This window comes from Tupaia chinensis, unplaced genomic scaffold, assembly GCF_000334495.1.
Source record: "Tupaia chinensis unplaced genomic scaffold, TupChi_1.0 Scaffold000126_2, whole genome shotgun sequence".
Lineage (NCBI taxonomy): Eukaryota > Metazoa > Chordata > Mammalia > Scandentia > Tupaiidae > Tupaia > Tupaia belangeri.
The window spans coordinates 3,834,665-3,851,351 of NW_006159594.1; the positions used below are offsets into that span (position 1 = coordinate 3,834,665).

Sequence of the window (16,687 nt, forward strand, 5' to 3'; positions counted from 1 at the left end):
TTCTCTTCATCTTTCTTCTTCTCTCTTTTGTTTTTCTTTCCCTTTCTGCCCAGAGAGATAGCATTCTCAACAGGGTCATCATGCCATGATCTAGCCCTCGTCTCAGCCAGCCAGGATCACAGGCACACAGGCTTGTACTCAAGGAGGCCTTGGGAGAGACCCCAGTGCTAGTCGGGATAGAAAGCCTCCAGGGTCCTCCACCCCTGTCTGGGTTGGGCCTCTGGGTTCAGTTCCAGGGCTGCGAAGTACTCCCTGAAGGAGGCCTTGGGAAGTAAACTCAGAATCTTTTCCATGTGAGTCCATTTGTGCTACCACTGCCACCATCTGGGCACTGCCACGCTGGGTTGGCAGTGGTTGCAGAGTCAGTGATAAGGATAACTAATACTTTGTAAGTGTTTACTATGTGCCTGGCACTTTTCTAAGCACTTCCTGCATTTACAAACCTGACCCTGACAATACATATACAGGGTGAGCAGTATTATCTCAGCCTTGTCAGATGAGAAAATCTGAGGTCAGAGAGAGTAAGTTTTCTGCCTGAGGGCATGAGGCTAGTAAGTGACAGAGCTCAGAGTTATTTCCCAGCAACCTGGCTCCAAAATGTACTTACTCTTGCACTATAATTCTGCCATGTCCTATGACAGTGAGCAAATGTGAACAAACTCATGGCCCAGGTGGTCTGTATCCACCCATAGTGAATTGTCATTTTTAAGAGATTTGATTCATAGCCTCAATTGGAAAAAAAAAAAAAAAAAAACCCTTCTTGCCTCACAAGAGAATAATGAACACTTAGAAAATCACTACATAGACATAGAAAGGTGTGTATTTTTTAATAACATAAAATAATTCTCAGTGGAATAATTAAACTATCATTTCTAGTAGTGTCCTTTAGGAACTGCTATCATTATAGATCATCTTCATCTTTCAAAAAGAGTCGCAGAGTTACATATACAAATGGTGGGACCGTGGCCACTCATGGCCTGGTATGCTGCACAAATATTTTTATGGTCACCAAAGTCCATAACCTTTACCTTTAAAGCATATTCACAGCTTTCAACCACTGGTGATTTTCTATTTCTAGTGATGATTTCAAAAGGCAATACGCTTCTAGTAGGTGAGGTCAAGGTATATTAGTTTACTTTCACTTCAGTCTTTTATTCTTTGTTGGTTTAGTTCCTAGTGATTTGCTCTCAAAAACAACACATGTGAGTGGGAGACTATAGACGGAGGTAAAAAAGACCCAGAAGATAATTAATTACTAAAACAACCTGTTTCTCTCTACACTAAGAATTGTTACCCAGTGCAGCATGGCAAAGATTTGAAAAAACAAAAACAACAACAAAAAAACGTATGAAGGCTGAACACATCTGTGTCTTTGTTTTAAGAATAAAAGACTTTTTTTTTCCTGTTGATTTTGCAAGGTAAAGCACTGAAAGAAATATACTCAGACAGGCTTCATAAAGTAATTCAAATAATGACATGTGTTCTCCTTCTCTATTATTGTCCTTCCTGCTATTCAGTGTGCAACAATTAGGAAGAGCCTTTGTGTGATAAGCACTCAGCTTGACCTGTATGGGCCTATAAAAGAAATGGGAACATTATGCTGGGAGGCTTACAGTCTAGATATGTTTGTATTATAGTTAAATAATGAAAATGTGAAACACACACACACACACACACACACACACCCCTTATTTTTTTCTATAATTTTTGTTTTCAAAACAAATAACCATCTTGACATGCAATTAAATTGACTAATTTAAGTGTGACTAGCATGCACATGTTTGTATGGATACATGTTATTTATTACTCAGTTTCTTAGAGTATTATATAATCATAATATCAACTGTAGGTACAGGACAAAATTTTTGTGAAAATAATTATAACTATTGCATCATCATGTTGAGAATTTTAAGCTATAGTAATTTAAAAATTGCAGAAAATTTTCTCCTTGAACTTTCCTTCATGTATAGAGCATGAATGAGGAGTAGATAATTATCAGTTGTTTAAATAAACTAAGGATGAGCTTAAATACTGACTTTTTAAATATATTTCATTTTAATCTATCAGAATGTTTTTTTTCTAAAGTACTCCTTTTTACCTGCAACCTTGCCGCAATGTTCAGGTAGGCATTAACAAACTTTTATGACTTGTTTTAAGGATGTAGCACATGTACGCTTTGCTGGAAGCTCCAGTGTGGCTATTGCTTATTAGAATCATCTGTTCACACCCCATCTTGAAAACCCATTGTTTATACTTAGGTAAGTATAGCTCTCTCCCTCTTCCATTTCAGTATCTTCTTTTTTTTTTTGGTAAGTTGTTTTTGTTTTTGTTTTTTTTTGTTTTATTTTTTTGCCTTAGGGAGTGTGTGCTCTCCGGAGAGACTGAGACAGCTAGAGGGAAGGTGAAAAAATCACCTTCCAGGGGATGGCCATGCCACTATCCCTTCTCCTCTACTCTCCCCTGGGATCTTGAGTATACATGCCCATGTGCCTGGCATGATTTTTAGGCCACTGGATCCAGCAATGTAATCTGGAAACTGTGGTTGGCCATGTAGGAATCGAGCAATGTAATCTCTACACCATCTGTTTATTTAAGTGTTTTTTTTTTTTTTTTTTTTGAGAGATTTTTGCTGTAAGGCAGGCATGGTAGCAGAAAGAGAGAGAGAAACAGAAAGCAAGAAATCACCCCACCCCAGGGGTATGGCCACTCTGCAATCCCTTCTCCTCTACTATCCTCGGGATCTTGGGCATGCGTGCACGTGTGCTTGGTGTGGATTTTGTGTTGCCAGGTTCAGGACTTAAACTGCATTAGACTACATGGGAGTACAACCATAGAACCATTATGCCATCTGCTAGTCCCAATCTCTCATTTCAGTATTTTAATCTTTGTCTCTGTGTCAGTTTGGAGTGCCCATTCAAAGAATAGCTGCTAAAAAGATTGGGATAAAATCTAATCAACAAACTGACTCTATGCTCTTTCAAAAAGTAGGATGTTAGGTACTAGAGGACTGCAGAGAAACATAGGCATTGTCCTTTCCCACTAAACAAACAAGAGTAATTGGGGAAATAGTGCTCTTAGCAGATAAACATGAACCAGCAATTGTAGACAAATTATTATATCTAGCCTTGTGTTATACATAAAGTATAGATTAGAAGTGCTCAGGAGAAAGCCACTGCACTATGATGATGGGACAGTAAGGCCAGAGAGAACTATCTGGAAGAAGAACTTTCACTGGATGCTGAAGATGGAGTGAGAATTATTTTTATTTAATTTAGGCAAAAGATTAAAGTAAGATTTGTACTCATAGACTATTTCATCTAAATCCAATTTCTAGTTCTTTAAAAGTTCATGTTCATTCTCTGTCCAGCCACACTAGCTTCCAAACAATATTGAATCTAAAGAAAGTTTCAATCTTTTTGCTTTTGCATTATTGAACATTCTGAATATTCCCTAGGCCTACTCTTTCTGAAAACAGTTTTCTACCATATGCAACTGTCTGAGAAAATCTACTTGTATGCAATAGATTGCCGTTATTCATTATTCATTACAACATTATTTAGTTGAACAACCTACCAAAGAATACTTGGTTCTGTAGGGCGAAATGTACAAACTCAGAGAACTAAATTATTTTACTATAAATGCTTTAAAAAGAGCAAGCTTTATGGTCCTCATTATTTGGTCTGTGCTGAGGAAACAAGTTTTCTCCAATGGAAAATAAGCCATAAAGGACAGAAGCTATGTGATCCAGTGTATTCAATAAAAGTTGGAGATGTAGATTCTGCCAACAATACACTAAACAAATAAAGAAAGATCATTCAAAGTTTTACAGTTCTCAATCAGATATCAAGCATGCATTGAGTATTCACTATGTGCATTGGGCTGTTTTAATTTCAAGAAGCACATATTTTACCAGCCACAGAATGTGGTTGCCATAAGTGTGTTGCTTCTGACATTTTTTAACATAATGGGGTGGAAAGCCTTGGTAATGACAGTTCCTGCAACACTATTGTTGCTTGTTTCTGCTTACTCTGTGAGGAAGTCTTGGGCAGGTCCCGTAACTTTTCTGGGCACTCTTGGGTAATAAAATGTTGAATCCAGTCTAATATCAAAACTCCAAGCCATCATCCAAAATAAAATGTCTCCCCACCCTCAGCTCCTTTTGCTATTTTTAAAAAAGATAATTATTTTATTTAACTTTATTTATTTATTTAAATTTGGCCAGAGAGGAACAGTGAGAGAAAGAGAAAGAAAGTCAGAAAGCAAGCCCTCAGATTCAGGACTTGAACTGTGGTTGACCCTGTGGGAGTCCAGTGCCCTTAACCACCACGCAGCCTGCCACCCCACTCTCCCTTGCTATTTTTCTCACTTCATCTGCTCTTTCATATTTTGTTGACCCCATGAGTTGGGTGGATCAGGGGGTCCACTATTCTCTCAAGATGGCCTGGTTTGACCCATGAGAAATTCCTATATCCTTTATCTTGTTGATTCAAGATGAGCGAGTACCCTAACATAGCTACCTTTCTTTGTTCTCATTTCAGAACAGATTGAATGTGTCACTACTAGTTCCTGGTTTTCTCAAAGCCCAGAGGACACATGCAATGTGCACTGAGTAGTTGTGTTGAAATATCTTTCACTTGATTTAAGAGCACCCTCTTTATCTTATCCTATGGTAGGGGACAGGACATCATGAAACATTTACAATTTACCCACAGATATCTTTTCCACTGGCATTTTAGATTATCCCCAAGTTTTCCTTCTTCTATTAAATAGTTCAGTTGTAGATATGGAACTGATGGTTACAGAGTTTGTTTCAAATTTCTTAATGTGTGTTTTGTAAGTGGATTAGCACCTTGATTTAAGATCTGGGAGTATCTAGCATGCTCTTTACTGTTCTTTCTTTTTGTGTCAGAACAGTAACCAAAAAAAAAATGGCAATTAGCATTCTGTTACACAGTTTGCATTTTCCCTCTAAGACTGGTGGGTACTATCTTAATAAGTTAAATCTGTAAAATTTTAATTGTTAATAAAACAGAGCGGGACCATGAAAATATTATGTAACAAAGTTCACTGTTTATTTTATAACAGATACTTAAGGGTTGCCTAACTTAAATGTGTTAGGCAGTTTTCACTTACGAGGAGGCAAATGTACCATATTGGTGATCATCTGTGAAAAATGCCTGTCAGTAATTTATTACCCAGGAGATATTTTTGAGAAAATAATCAGACTTAATGTGTCATTTCATGTTAAAGGTGACATGTTAACAATTAATAAGAAATTAACACTTTTTAAAGATGCTGTGGAAAGAACACTTTGAATATAAATTTTTTTCATTTATATTTTAATTTACATTTTACACCCATATTATATAATACTTGATCAAAAACAATTTGTGCCATATACAATAATTCTCATGTGTTCATTTAAATATTTAAAAGTTGTATATTTTATAACTGATTTTGAAAATCTTCCAAATAAAATGATTTTGAAAAATTTGAATACCTGTGCTTAAAATCTACAAATGTTTTATCTTCCTATTAGTTTTGCAAAATGTCTTATCTTCCAATTACTTTTGTCAGTGACTGACATCGGGAAAGATAAAAATGTACAAGATGAATTTCACAAGTATAAAATTGGTGGTTGGAGTTGAAAAGTGAATGTCAGAATTTAGAATCACAAAGGTGGCTTGTTTTGATTCCCTGAGTCTTTGTTAGGTGTTTCTCAGCCAAGACAACCATTGTAACTAAGTATCCAAATAGGTTTTCATTTAAAGAATTGTTTTATTTAACTTGTATTTTTATTTATTTATTTATTTATTTTTGGAGAGATTTTCGCTATAGGGCATTTATTTATTTATTTATTTATTTATTTATTTTAATATGGCCAGAGAGGGACAGAGTGAGAGTGAGAGTGAGAGAGAAAGAGAGGGAAAGTGAGAAAGCAAGCTGCCAGTTCTAGGACTTTAACCGTAGTCAGCCATGTGGGAGTTCAGTGCCCTTAACTATCACACCACATGCTGACCGGATGAATAGAGTTTTTAATCAGAGTTTTGAATCCCTGTCTTTCAAACTAGTGTTTTCAAATTAATAAAATATCAAATCATGTCTCTTTTACTGAAAAGATTATTAATGATAATTTTTAGGTGACTGCAAGAAGTTTTTTGAAATGATGAAATAATTTAAAATGATAAATTTAGTCCTTAAAATAATTAGGTTAACTTTATATCACTACTTTAAAGCTTTATAAATATTCTTTACATTGGTAAATACTAGTGTAATCATTGCTGGATAAAACCAGTATACAAATAAATGCATTTATATGTAAGCATTGGCGTATGTGTCCAATGTTCACTGATACGACATAGCACAGGAAAAAGTTGGGAGACCCTGGTCTTAGTCAGCTGGAAAGACCACTCTGCAATGTGAGCTCATTCTCTCCCTGTCCCTTTGCTTTATTCTTTGTGGCTCTCCATTCACTTCCAGGATAAATGCAGACTCCTTAGCATGACATACTGGGTCTTTCATGTCCTAACTCTCCCTACTGATTTTCTCCACTGCTTACCCTGGCAGTATTCACCCTGTATCTGTCCTTCTCAATAGACCAAGCCCTTTATTGTTCCCTAAATGAGCAATACTCTTTCTCTCATCTCTCCTCTCTCCCCGTTTTTATAAATGTTTCTGCCTCAACCTGGAACTCAGTCTATACCTGCTGCTCCTGCCTCCCTCATACTCCATCTCTTTCTGTATAAGATTTATATCTATACATTCCTCAAACTGTGCCTCTTGCACTTCCTGATGGCATTCACAGCAACTTTACCCTACATAGGTAAGACATTTGGATCACGTACCTTCCTCACTGGATTGTGGAAACAATATATGTCCTATGTCTATATAGCTGTGGAGCTGTGGTTGCATATATTAGTATTTTACAAGAATAATAATAAACATTTGCTGAATATTTACAATGGGCCAGGAACTGTTAAGCACTTGTACTCTATGTTGGTTGGTTCAGGGAAGCCTCACAATTGCTCTATGAAACACATACTATCAACCCCATTTTATAAGTGGGGAAACTGAGACGTGGATGGGATAAATACCCAAGCCATAGAAACAGATATTAAGTGGTAGAAGTAGAGATTAAACCAGAAGTGGAGATTACATTAGTGATCTTATTAGATCTAAATGTAGCAGGCCAAATAGTGGTCCCAAAAAGATAGATACAAGTCCTAACCTCTGGTACCTGGAAATGTGACTTTATTTAAAAATAGGGTATGTGTAGATAGAAGTAATGTCAGGTTCTTGAGCAGAGATCATTCTGGATTAGGCTGGGCCATATTACCTATGATTGGTGGTTTTTAAAATGAGAAATTCAAAGAAGAAGGCTCCTGGATTAGGATGGGCCATATTACCTATGATGGGTGTTTTTTAAAATGAGAAATTCAAAGAAGAAGGCCACGTGAAGAAAGAGGCAAAGATTCGAGTTATACTACAAAAGCCAAGGACTATCAGGAGTCACTAGCAGCTGCAAAATAACAAGGAAACATTCTTCCCTAGAGCCCACATTCTCCCCTACCCTTGGGGAGGCTGACACCTTGGTTTTACATTTCTGGCTTCCATTAACTATGGAAGAATAAATTTCTCTTCTTTGAAGCTACTATATTTGTGGTGATTTGTTTTGGTGGCCTTCAGAAACTAATATATCAGTCTGTTTTACTCTTTAAAGTAATTTAATAAAATTTTGAATGAAAGTTTTTATTGAATGTCTTGTGTTCTAGGAGCTATGGAGGACACTGCAAATAGAAAGATGATTAAATTCTACTCACTTGTCTTCAAAGATTTCACTGTATACTATCTTGGCAATCTTTCTCTTACACTCTACTCATCTTGTTGAGCTCTGTAGTTTCTTTTGCCTGGTCCAACATAAGAGTCTTCTCTGTCTTTCTTCTTTTTTGTTCCCTTCCAATTGCTTTCAGTATTTCTGCCAGGGATATTTTTCTACAGAATCCTTTCTTATATTTAAACCCTATCATTTATTTTCACTATTTAGAAATTAAAGTGAACTTGTTCAGTATATTTTTCAAAGCCTCTTTTATCTAGATCTTTCCATGACATCCCCTCCTACCTCTTTAGGAATGTATGATAGTCACTATATAAATCTAATGCCTACTGGTCTATGCCACCTTCATCTTAGACCTGGATCATCACTTTTGTCTTCCTAACTGACCTCCTGGTACGTAAAGACATTTATTCAGATCATCTTACTCCTCTACTAAAAGCATTCTAATGGCTTCCCATTTTATTTGGAGGAAAAACTCATTCCTTTTTATAATCTATAAGCTCCTACTCCTATATAACCCTTAATTTCCTCTTCTCCAACACTCTGGCCACTAGAGTAGTAAAAAGACATGGAGACAGTCCCACTTCAGGGGCTTTCACTTGCTGTACTTTTGCCTACATGGCTTTCCCCAAGAAAGCCCCCTAACTTTCTCATATTCTTTGAGTCTTTGCTCAAAATTTACCTTTTCAGAGAGGTTTCCTTGGCCTCTCTAAAATTTTAGCATCCCACACTCATGGCAACTTAGTCTTCTTTCTCTGCTTAATTTTTCTCCTGAGGACCAATTTAACATACTGTGTATAATTTGTGGATGTAGTAGTTCACTTGTCTATCCCACAAAAATGTCAGTTCTATAAGGCAGGGCCTTATGTCTGTTTTGTTGATTGCTATATCCCCAAAGTCTGGAATAGGGCCTGGCACACTGCTGGGCCAGTTATTGAATGAATTATCTACTTGATGATCTGAATAGAGCAAGTTTTGTCATACCTCAGAGACCATCTCAACAAGGGTCAGTGAACGAGACAAGGTTGGGTCTAGTGAGAAAAAGGCTAACTACTAAAATCTTCCATGTGCCCAGCAGGATTAGTCTGGCTTTGCTGGAATGGACTTACTATAGAGACTGAAGAGGTTGAGTCAGGCTGGCAGAATTTTGTTGCCCCAGCACATGCCAGCCCACAACAGGGAATCTTCCGGCAAGCAGCCACAGGGAGTCTTGAGAATATGGACATCCTGATGTCTGGGGAAGCATGGTGGCAGGGAATCTAGCACCAGTCAGAAGTGCTCAGAGATCAAGATTTCCAGACAGACTTTCATTAGGAGAATCTGTCAGCAGATGGCAATGTTCACTTCCTGGGGCAGGGGGCAGAGCCTCAGGCTTTGGATGAAGACAGAAGTACAACGCTGAATGCTAACTCTGAAAGGCCTGAGTAACTGCTTAGTCTACAGCAGATGACTGGATAATTATATATGTAGGAATCTAAGTATTAGAAACACATTAGGAAAACTGCTCTAAAGTCAAGAATAGCTTGATGGGGCAAAGGTTCAGGGTGAAAGTTATCATTCCCTAGAGGAGCAACACCAGAACCAACATGAATGAAATTGGATGGGTCCTGCATGTGGAGCACAGTTTTTATAAATGCCTTGATCTGAATCCCAGAGGCTTCAGGATCAAGATTAAAAGTGGGCTGAGAGCGGAAGAATGACAGTCAGAAGGCAGACAGTCCCTGGCTCTTGGCTCACTCTTTATCATGCGTTGTTTTCTGTTTCTAACTAAATGAAGTGTGTGTGATCAAGGAAGGCCAAATCAGACTCATGGTTATAATTTTATTTGCCAAGAAATAAGTTTTAAAATTGACTTTTCAAATGCTTTTAGTGAGGCACCAATGGTACAGTTTGCTACAGGCTCTTCCTTTCTTGAACTTATATTTTTTGTCACCTGGCTGGCCCTAAAGGCATTTCATTTCGTTACCTCTAATTATTTTTCTCACCCTTCTAGGGCCCAGACTGTGGTAGGCTGTTAGTTAGCCATGAGCAGGCAGCCCTAAGAGAAAAGCAAAAGGCTCACTTAGCCCCAGGTGCCAGGAGGGCGAGGTAATTTGCCATATTAATTCCTAAAGGCTTGAGGGATAGTTCATACAGGGATAGGTCATAGAATTTTTCCTTTATCAAAAGGACCCAAGTAAGCATTCTGGTCATTAATAAGATAGGCTAATTGGGCGATCTAATTGGGGCAGCCTGGCTTGCACTGGGCGTACGCAATTAGGTGATCAAATTCCTCACTTTACCTGTGAGGAAGGTGTGCAGGTGCAGGAGAGAAGGTGTGGATTCAAATTTAAAGGAAGAACATAGGCAGCATAAGGGGGCTGCCCGTAATGAATATTCATGACCTCTAGTAATAATAACGGTTGACCAGTATCAAACACGGTTGCCACTTGGCAATCCTCCCGCCCAAAAGCCTCTTGGGTGTACTTCCTTTCTTTCCTTTCCTTTCTTTTCTATTAAACTTTCTTTCCTATCTATTTCACTTGTGGTTGCGGTTTCATTTTGCGCCTAGGGACAGATCTCTAATTTTAGTGATCTGGACCCAAAGAACCAAGGATTTCACAACGCAGCTCAACACTTTTCCATCCGTTAACAAGATCAAGGCTTGTTTTTGCCTTTTTTCCTCTCAGAATCAATTGCTCTTATTACTTATTATTGCGACTCTGTTTAATACATTGTGTTTTTCTTTGTGTTATGAATGCCTGTTTATGTAAATCTTCTGCTTAAGGATCACTCATGGTCAGGAACCAGGTCTGAGTCATCTTTGTGCTTCATCAGTATCTAATACAGCATCTTGAATTTGGAAATGGTTAATACATTTTTCAATTGGATTTATTACTCAGAGTAATCTTTGGTCATCCTGGAAAAAAGAATTCTTCAGAAAGTCACCAGTTTATTCATTCTTGCATCACATTTGTTATTTATGTCATAATTAAAGTTAATCACAGAGAAAAAAAGATCAGTTTGAAAATTCTCAATCCAATCTGGCTGCTTCATGATTCAAATAACTGAATCATACTTGTTCAGGTCAAATGATTAAGTTAATTGGATTGGATGACCACTTTTTAAGTAAGTAATGCCTTTTTTTTTTTTTTTTTTTGGAGAGGTTTTTGCCCTAGGGTGCGTGTGCTCGCCAGACAGACAGAGACAGAGAGACAGAAAGCGAGAAATCACCCCCTGGGGGGATGGCCACACCACAATCCCTTCTCCTCCATTCTCCTCTCGGGATCTTGGGCACACACGTGTATGTGCCTGGCATGAGTTTTAAGCCACCGGGTCCGGGACTCGAACCATGTCAACTACATGGGAGTCCAGCGACATAGCCATTATGCTAACTGCTGATCCCAGCAATCCCTTTCTCAGCAACAACCTTTGAATGATATAATCATTCATGGCAATATAAAAATACTTGCAGCATAAAGTATCTTCAAAATCAGACAAACTGTATTTTAGGGTTTGTGTAGAAATAGTTACAGATTTACTTTCTTTTTTCTACCTTTTTTTTTTTAAGAGATAGGTATTTTTACTGTAGGGTATGCATGCTCGCCAGAGAGACATAGAGAGACAGAGAGACAAAAAGAGAGAAATCACCCCTCAGGGGGATGACCATGCCACAATCCCTTCTCCTCCATTCTACTCTTGGGATTTGGGGCACGCATACACATATGCCTGGTGTGTGCCCCAAATTCCAAGCCTCTGGGCCTGGGACTCAAACTGCAGTCTGCCATGGCAGTCCAGTGACAGTAACCATTACTCCATCTGCCAGACCCTCTTTTTTTACTTTTCAAGGGGGCTTTGGAAATAGGATAGGGATGTAAAAGAAGGATATTTTAGCAGAAAAACTAGAAACTTGGCCCTGATCCTAAATGTTGGCTAGCCTGGTGCTAAAATGAGTACAAGAGAGATTGTTTTTAAACAAAAAGAAAATAAAAAAATAAATAAAAAGAAGAAAAAAATGCACTGATTATTACAGGTAAACTGAAAATCAGAAGAAATGCCCAGGAACGCCCAGCTCTCTGTCTTTTGCCAAGGTGGGGATAATGTGGGTTCTGCTTCTGTACCTCACTCTTGCTGCTGTCCTGCTCTCTCTACCTAGTCTTTGCCCTTACCTTGTTTTGATGACAGCTAAATGAGCCACCTCATTAATAGTGAGAGTTACATGAAGGAAAAGACTGACTTATCAGTTAATAGGATGGAGAACAACGGTAGATGTCAATTACCATCACTCAGATTATTCAAGTTTTGTTGGACCACTAGAGACTACCAACTTTACCTTGGCTGCTTTAAATTCAAGAAGGAAAAAAAAAATCCTTTATAAAAGAAGTCACCTCCTCACTTTCCAAAGTGTCAACACACAGTATTTTGTATAACAAACTCTCAATTATTCATCCAAACAATAGATAAACTTCAAATGTTTTTATTTGTTTTGGGGATGAATCATACCTTTTCCTGATAGAAATTTTTCCTGGTGACCAGCAGATGGCGTAATGGTCACGTCGCTGAACTCCACGTAGTAGACCGCAGTTCGAGTCCCTGTGGCCTGGGGCACCTGTGTGTGCATGCCCCAAGACCCCACTGGGAGAATGGAGGACCAGGGAGGAGAAGGGATTGTGGCCCCGGGGGTGATTTCTTGCTTTCTGTCTCTCTGTCTTTCCGGGGAGCACACTTGCCCTATAGCAAATATCTCTCAAAAAAAAAAAAAAAGGAGAATTTTTTTCTGCATAAGGATGCTCGGCTTAGACTGGTAATGAAGTAAATTAAAATTTCCTCCTCCCCAAGAAATGGTACTAGCCAGGGAGGTGAAGGGATTGTGGCCCCGGGGGTGATTTCTTGCTTTCTGTCTCTCTGTCTTTCCGGGGAGCACACTTGCCCTATAGCAAATATCTCTCAAAAAAAAAAAAAAAGGAGAATTTTTTTCTGCATAAGGATGCTCGGCTTAGACTGGTAATGAAGTAAATTAAAATTTCCTCCTCCCCAAGAAATGGTACTAGAAAGACATCTGAACACATGTTAGGTGACAGGGAAGCCAGCCTGGTGTTTACATACTATGGTGAACCCATGTTCAACATGGGCAGTTGATTGTGTTTGTTTGTTTTGTTTCCTATTCAAGTATATCATGATTAGCTAACTTTTTTCTTAATGTGTTTTATTACTGTTTCTGTTCTCTGCTCAACATGAGAGCCTTCTTAATTCAGTGGTAGAAACTGTAGCTGCTCATTTAATTGATGCCTCAAAATATAAATTTTACATTCCTGGCTAAAGTAAAGAAGGATAACATATTCCTTTTCACTTATTTCCCTTGGATTTATTGGCTCTCTTTTGTCCTCAGGGATCTGCATGAAATCTAAGCAACTGTAGTTACAAGGCTTCAGGGAGAAATCAGCAGTTGCAGTGGTGGTAATCATACAGTAAATAAAAGTACAATTTGCCTTTTATGTAAATTTTGATTTGTTGTATGTGAATAAAGGTTTGAAGTAAGAGCCAGGAAATCAGTTTCAAAGGTGAGCAGCAGCTGTTGGGTTGTTTATTGTTCTAGGGGTTGATTCCGTGTCCTTTATACCAAAGTGGCCTATATTTCATTGAGAAAACACTACGAAAATGTTCTTTATTAGGGATCCTTAGATATAGAAACTGGAATAGACCTTAAGGCTCTTTTAATCTAGACCTCTATTTTTACAAATGAACTTAAAATGACACTCAAAATAGTTTTCCAGAGTTCCATGTATCAGTGAGCAGGTCAGGAGTGCACTGCCTGCCTGGACTCCAAGTCCAGTTCCATTTTCTCCAGGTCATGTTCAGAGATCCTGCTATAGTTCTCCTTATGAAGAAATCCACCAGGTTCAAAGGTTGATTGCCTTTAAATAGGCAGGTATCAGAAGGCTGAACTGAACTGTGTGATGCAGGGAGACAAGTGGTGAGCAGGGAATTGGGGGAGGGCAGTGCTAATCCTGTAGCTGCAGCCACCTCCCTCCTAGCAGAGGATCCAATAGTATTGATCATCTCTGAATTTGCTCTATCAATGTGGAAGGGAGATAAGGCCTTGTCTTTATGCAGCTTCCCTACAGAGTACACTGTCCTGAGGAAGAAGTGGAGGATACCAGGGGTATCCCATTTCCCCAGTGTGGGTAGAAATGCTTCTGGACTTTCAGACTTTGGAGTCCTGCACCTGGACCTGCACTTTCCCATTCCTTGGTCATATTTTGTGCTTTGCAGTCGTCTGTGCCTGTGACATTAGCATGTTAAAAATTGTTTCTTAGAGTTTTAGGGACTGAATCTGGAAGGTTTGCAAACCTCCTTCTGGACTGCTTATTCTGCCAACTTCCCTTAACTCTTTTGGCTGGTGTAGCCATTTGACTTTTCTGCTGGGCAGGTAGTAGTAATTTGGGGGGTCCCTAATTAGATTCCAGCAGCTCAATTCCCTGGTTCATTTACCCTGAACCACCTTCAAATTGAATTGGTTTTTTTTTTTTTTTTCTCACTGCCAGCCCAAGCAGGAGTGGATCCTGGGGAATTACACAGAAATAACAGCCTTCTTCTTCCCTTTCCCTGCCTCTGACGCATTCGCCTGCCCTTTTGTGCCTCTCTTCCATTATGCCTTCACGACCACATGCTCTGCGCCTTCTGCTTAAGCTGTCTGAGCTCGTTTCCTCCATGAACTATCGTGATGTACAACACGTACAGTCCCAGGGCCAGATGAATGGTTTTCCATTAGAAGTACACTGTGCCATCTGGGGCACCTGGGAAGATAATGCCACAAAGACACCCCCATCTTTCAAACACTCAGAAGGGAAGATTTGTACCACTCTGCCTAGCTCGCCTCGACTACTGCAATGTAACGTGCTGCTCCTCCGTTTTAAAACCTGCATTTTCGTTCTTCCTCATTCTCTGCAGTGTCTCAGTGTGCTGGCTTGGGGAGGGCGGTCTTAAAATGAAATTCTGTCTGTATGCACCAAAAGGTAAAATATAATGACAATGCAAACTGTCAACACAGATAAAAGAATGTCCCTCAATTAAAGCAATGAGGTGAAATACTTCTTAAAAAGGGCTTAAAGAACAAAGCTATTTAAAAAGATCAGGGTCTTTCACTGGGCCACAAAATTAGTGTTTTGTTATTTCAGCATATTATTTCTTCTGTGATTGAAAGCAATTGGTGGGGAGAAATCTTGGGCGCTACATAAGCCCTTTTAACTGATTTCTTTTGTATGTGTGTGCACGCGTGCGCCTCTATTTTTTTAAGCCTGTTAAGACAATGCGGTTGCCTTTAAAAAAATCTTGATTAGTATTCTGCATAAGGCACAGTCTTCATTGCAGTAGATATACAAAATCTATCTTCACTTTCACCACCTGTCACCTGAGAATTTGAGAGGGATCTAGCTTGGAGATTGCAGGAAGCAGCCTTTTTGATTCTCATCTCTACTTACTACCTCCCCCACCCCCTCCTTTTTGTCACTGGCACTGCGTCTACAGTGAACGTCAGTCCATTTTTATTCCTTTGTCAAATGCTTTTATTCACGTGAAATTGAAGGCACATGTTTACTAGGGATAGAAATAGAAACACAATAAAAACCAGTTTGATAGATGATCTAGCCTATTCTCCACACTTCCCTGTTGTTTTATTGATTTACAGAACACAAAGACTAATCCGAATTTACATTGCTTGTATTTCCTCTGATCTCAAAGGAGTTGTTCCCCTTTGCTCAGATTAACCAAGCCAATTTTTTCTTTGTATCCAGTAGCCTCTGTGACAGTCAAATAGCCTGTCAACTAATCAATTTATGCTGCAAAAACTAATTTTTACTTTAAACAAACATCCTAACATTTGTTGACACAATTAAGTGATTTCTGAGTTATAACATATATCTAACACACACCCTAGGGAGCAGGTATGAGCTACAGCTGAAATCATGCACACGTGCTCCAGCATCAAATTAAATATTTTCCCCTTAATCCTACCACCAGCAGCTGTTAGGTACCGTGGCTTATTGCATATGGCCTACATAATGAGACCGATCCAGGCAGTTCCGGCTTCTCCACGGAATGCTGAGTAGCTCTCGTCTCCCCAAGGACATTAAGAGTTACTGCTATTCAAAGTTCTCATGCCAATGAAGAGCCCCAGCATATATGTTTGGAAACTAGGGAAGAAAGCATTTAAAGCTGGAGCTTCTACCTTGATTCAAATAAAAGGGTTTGGTGCCCTGCAAGGACTTAAAACTGGCTAACTCCCCAGAGTTACAGCAGGATGGAGAAGGAGAAGGAGAAAGTGGAGGTGTACGACAAAGAAGGAAATCTTTCCTCTCTTTGAAACCTGTCAAAAAATTAGGTCAACATGATTTTGTATTTTAATGAAATAACTTAAGGGTAAAACTGAGATTTGGAGGCCGCTAAGACTTTTATGCTAGAGTGGCTTGTCATGCTTGACGTAATGTCTGGCTCTGTATAAGAAGTATCGAAGCTAATGTTCTCCATGGCTAATCGGCCTTTAGCTGCTCCTGTCCTTTTAAATTTTCAGTAGCTGGAGCATCAATATGGATGTTCCCATCTCTAACAGTATAAACACAGCACAGGCTGCACATCATCATTTCAATTGTCAAAACAGATGAAAGGATTTCTGATACTCCAATTAAACTAACCTGGAAAAATCATTTTAAAATATGCTCCATAAAATAACCGGAATGCTAAAACACCAGAACCCTCCAACCGTTTCCTCCGGCTAGGCTACATCATTAGCATCTCTCCCCTCCCCACATCCTTATCTGATTTGATTACTTTTAGAATGAATTTGGTTTTGAACATGAAAGCTGAGGAAGCTAAATT

At 38.9% G+C, this 16,687-nt stretch overlaps 1 pseudogene; it reads right to left on the minus strand.

Moving 5' to 3' along the window:
• The window catches only part of LOC102495245 (corepressor interacting with RBPJ 1-like), an 83,946-nt pseudogene extending 68,004 nt beyond the window's left edge, over positions 1-15,942 (minus strand).
• Positions 15,943-16,687: the final 745 nt, after the last annotated feature.